This window comes from Globicephala melas, chromosome 2 (genome assembly GCF_963455315.2).
Source record: "Globicephala melas chromosome 2, mGloMel1.2, whole genome shotgun sequence".
In the NCBI taxonomy this organism is placed as follows: Eukaryota; Metazoa; Chordata; class Mammalia; order Artiodactyla; family Delphinidae; genus Globicephala; species Globicephala melas.
In genome coordinates, this window is record NC_083315.2 from 127,298,468 (window position 1) to 127,303,572 (window position 5,105).

General features: G+C 42.7%; 1 non-coding gene across 1 annotated transcript; it reads right to left on the minus strand.

Moving 5' to 3' along the window:
* Positions 1–3,410: 3,410 nt before the first annotated feature.
* Positions 3,411–3,483, minus strand: TRNAG-CCC (transfer RNA glycine (anticodon CCC)). Its single transcript has one exon. It is a non-coding gene; the product is annotated as a tRNA-Gly (tRNA).
* Positions 3,484–5,105: the final 1,622 nt, after the last annotated feature.

Below are 5,105 nucleotides of genomic sequence, written 5' to 3' on the forward strand. Positions count from 1 at the left end.
TGCTCCCTGGTGTGTGGGTTAGGGGGTTAGGGATGGTAAGAAGGGTCTGTGGATTCACTCAGTGCAAAGACTTCAGCCTACCAGCTGGGTGACCTTGAGCAGATTATTTAACCTCTTGAAGCCTTAATACCCCTTCTTTAAAATAGGAGAGAAAAAGTACCCAGCACATAAGGTTTTTGTAAGGATTAATGAAAAGTTCATGTAAGGTGTTCAGCACACTGCCTGGCATACAATAAGCTTTCAGATGCTAGCGCTTATTAAAAACACACATGCACACAGCTTGGCTCCTCAGCATATTTCACCATGGGGGTTCATTTTCAAAAGCTAGGACACTTTAAAATGAGAATCTTCTCTTTTTTTCCACCAATTAAAACCTCTTGGTTAAAGAACAATGATAGAGCAAGAATGGATCTTATGGAATAGCACTTAGGATATGATGATGGGATGGAATATTTTCATGTAGGCATACATCAAAGGCTGGAAGGCTTTGGCAGGTGTGTGTTAATATAGGAAGTATCCCTTTAATAGTTAGATTCTGACCTGAGTTTAAAGGGCTGGAGGGGAAGATATGGAGAATTTTAGGCAAAGACCACAAAAGGAAGGAAGATAGTCATCTGAATAAGTTAGGCAGAAACTGGGGAGGGGATGAGATTAGGTGTTTACTAGTAGGGAGGCTTTCAGGGAAAGAACCACATCCTATGTAGCTTAAGCAAACATGGGACTTGATTAGCTCATGGAAGTGAAATCCAGGCTCCAGGCAGGGCTGGACGCAAGGTTCAAATGGTGTGGTGTGGGAAGGCCCCCGCCTCCACCTGGTAGATAGATTCTCTCCAGTGGTAAGCAAGACTCACATTCTTTTAGCTCAGTGCAGCGAGAAAGCCTATCTGAGAACCCAAATTTCAAGAGGTTTGGCTTGACCTGGGTCACAGGTCCAACTTTATCGCAGTCACTGTGGCCTTGGAGAAATTGGGTGCTCTGGGTGGAGGTGGGGGGCTGGTCAGCTGACTGAACCACATGGATGGGTTCACCACCACCAAGAGGAGATTTGCTCGCAGGAAACAGGGCAAAGGTGCTGGGCAGGCAAGAGGAACGTGGCCCCAGCTGGTAGTGCTCGGCCTAACCTCCCCTCACCATCTGCCAGTACCCCATGGGCATCTATACCTTCTGCTTCAGCTTGACACCAGCCCCCTGAGCCAATGAGACCCCCTGAGGTGACTGTGAAGTCACATGTGTTCCTGGAAACCCCATCATATAGCAGATAGTTGTCAAGAGGACTAAGTGTAGACAATGTCTTTGTTCCAAGAGATTTGGAGCTATGACAGAATTCGCTGAATACAAGGTCGACAGAGTGAAGAGTGGGGTGAGGTTATTGCTCGGGCAGTATTAAATAAGCGCAGCCACTGGGACCCTGTGGGATACAACCGCAGGTTGGAGGGAGTCCAGAGCTGGGTAGGTTATAGTAGACAAGTTGTGAGTTAACCCAGGTGAAGTGCTGATGTGCTAGCACTGAGTTACACGTGCAGCCTCATTTCTACTGTCCTTCCTACGTACCATATGTGGTCTTCAGTTCAATGGAATATTTTTCTCTCTAGTAGGACCATCTCAAGGACATTTTTGAGAGTTGTTTATTTACATTAAGAAGTAGCACACATCCTGTTCTTGCTATGCATGGTTCAAAGGCTTCTGGGTGAGGAGGCACATGGGGCTGGGGTAGGGACCAGAGGAAAGAAGGAGCACAGGTTACTAGAATGCTTTAGAAATCCTTTTCTGCTTCAGATAAGTGGCTAATTAAATTTGGGGTTGGCTACTGGAAAAGTGCCAATTATGGAAACGAGCATCTGTTGATCACACTTTGCTTCAGATGCTTGGCTCCTGACTAGAGCCGTGTTGGGGAGAAAGCGGGGAGCCGCGCTAGCACCACACACAGGCGTGGTAGGAGGAGTGATTCATCATATTTACTTTCAGGCTTTCATCTTGTAACAAGATTAATTCAGTAGAATTCAACTTCCAGAGAAAAATGGACCATTTATTGTTTCAGATTCAGGCTTACGCACAGCAGGTGGATTTTCCAAATTGCCTCATCTGACATTTCCTAGAAGTGTAAGCTAACAGGATTCCATTTTTTGGCGACTGGAAAGTTATATTTGAACATTCTACAAGTCAGTTGGCAGGACTGTGAATTTCAAACACTTAACTATCTTGCTTGAGCTGGAGCTTGATTTCGTCGAGTGATTTGCAACTGTGTGACAGTCCTTTTTTAGGTCTGGAAATCATCTCAGAAAATTTAAATCATTTGCCAAAGGTCACTGAATAATGTACACGTTAGAGCTGGGGACTGGTGAATATTGATGAGAATCCAGTTCTCTTATATCTCGGAGTCACTTGGAGAAAGTGACTGTCATTTGTGACGTGTGTAACTTTGTTTGCACATGGAGTAAGTGAAGATTTTTGACACCCATCTTCTCCTGCTGGCTTTTTCCCCTGGTACTTCTAGGGCTTGCTTACTGTGGTGTCTGCTCTTACCGTAAGTGAGCATGGAAAGCTACAAATCACATTTACTTTTCTTCTAGAAGCACATGTTCCTGCTGTGTTGGGCAGATTCAGCAGGCAAATCCACTTTGCCAACAGTGATACCATATTCCAGGTAATGATGTCCTTTGATCTTTTCAATTGGAAATGGTAGGCCTAAGCAAATTAAATCCAAGCAAGTACCATCAGTTAATGACTTCTTAATTATTAGATGTCTCATCTTCACCAGTTGTCTCTAAGATACCATATTAATTCACTATTCTAATATATTTGTCCATATTCCTTTGGGGGTTTCTTTTTTTTTGTAATTCATGTATTTTTTGGGGGGGGGAGCTTAAAATTACTTCATTTTATTCCAGATTGCATCCAAGCATAAACACACAACGTATTGCCTTTATAGCATAAAGGAAATCTATCAATAAAATTTAAACTATCAAGTTAACCTTTAAACTCCTCCAGAAAGAATCAGATACAGAAATGCAAGTAATACCACAATAATGTGCATATGAATTGCTATTAAATTTTTTTTTACTATGGTAGTATATATATATTTTATTTTTTTATACAGTAGGTTATTATTAGTTATCTATTTTATACAAGTTAGTGTATATATGTCAATCTGGGGGGTTCTTTATTCAATAATCCTTTAGGTTATTCTTTAGTGTTTTGTTTGTTTGTTTTTATGGGTGTCACAGATTTCCCCCGTATTCCTCTATATCTTTGGGATTATTTAACATATGTAGTCTTTTCCTGTTTATAGAATTTCTTTCTTTTTTTAAAAAAATATTTATTTATTTATTTGGCAGCGCCGGGTCTTAACTGTGGAACGTGGGATCTTTGTTACCTCGTGCGGCATCTTCCTTGCGGCATGTGGGATCTAGTTCCCTGACCAGGGATCGAACCTGGGCCCCCTGCATTGGGAGTGCAGCATCTTAGCCACTGGACCATCAGGGAAGTACTAGAATTTCTGATGTTTGGTAATAACTCAGGTAGATAAAATTCAGGCATTTTCTGGGGGTGTGGGTTTGAGAAGAGATGAGACAGTGGATGAGTTTGGATTTAGACTTATTTATTTAGGTGCCTCTGGTACACCCAGGTAGGTATGATCAGTATGCACTTAGAAATGGTTTGGAACTCAGACAAGAGTTCAAGGCTAGGTAGATCTTTGGAATTATCCGTTTTTAAGTAATATGTGACTCCATGAGAATAGATGTAAACATCCAAAGGAGAAAGTGTAAGTGGGAAAAAAGCTAGTATTAAGGGCAATCAGTGTGGTATGAGTGGCAGGTGAAGAGACAGGAAGACAGTGGATTCAAGGAGATTGGCAGAGAGAAGGTGAGAAGTAGTACTGAGAGGTTTTTTAGGATGGAGAGCGTTGACCATGTTTCTCAGGGAGAAGAGGGAGAGGGGGAATTACTAACAAGAGAGAAAATGAAGAAGAAAGAGGATGGGGGCTGTTGATGGTTTGAGGCGTCCAGGTGGTGGGGATACTATCAGAAGCACCATGTGGGTCTTGGAGGGGGGTACACATTCCTTCAGCTAGAAAGAAGGAGGTGAGTGAAAATGCAAGTTAGGAAGTAGAAAGGAGAGAAATGGAGGGAGATATCAGTCCTGATGCCCTTTCCCTTCTTTATGAAGCAGGAGGCTGGGTGATCTGCTGAGCAGGAAGGGAACGCTGGTAAAGTTTGGGAGCATCTTTATAAATTAAAATATGTAGTGTACCTAGATCTTGTTGAACTCATATATTACATTTCCATTTTGAAATCGAAGTCATTTTTCACTTCCTTCTGAACCTCATAACATCATGATCAAGAGACAACAACTGGGCTTCCCTGGTGGTGCAGTGGTTGAGAGTCCGCCTGCCGATGCAGGGGACGCGGGTTCGTGCCCCGATCTGGGAAGATCCCACATGCCGCGGAGCGGCTGGGCCCGTGAGCCATGGCCGCTGAGCCTGCACGTCCGGAGCCTGTGCTCCGCAGCGGGAGAGGCCACAACAGTGACCTTTGCATACCGCAAAAAAAAAAAAAAAAAAGAGAGACAACAACTTACAACAAAAGCCATGGAGGCATGAGGGTCCCAGCACTGCTTGTAAAACTCACCCTGGGAATTTCTGACCAGCTGAAGGCTTGCCCTCAGATGTGCACCTTGGTCTAATATAGCAAATCTATGCAGATCTGATTGATGGCCGAGTAATTTATGTCTTAACTAAGCCCATAAATTGACACACTGTTTGAGATAGTTCTATCGTCTTTGGAGATAGAGTAAAAACTCCTTGGGGTAGGGAGGTCCCCTGAGAAACGTTAGTGTTCCTGAAGTAATAATAGGCTAGAAAGCCTTTTATTGTGGGATGCGTGTGATAGCTAAGAAATGGAAAGAAATAAATGTGAGTCACACAAAAACCTCATTCCATGACCTTCAGCCCATATTTAAGAAAATGCTGTGAGGAACTTTAATATTAGATATTTTATTTATATTTTATATAATATTTATAATTGCTATATACTTTGGCTTCACCTGGGATGAGAAATCAGCCGCACATCGTTTCACTTTCCTCCTGTTTTAACATACTTGCTGTT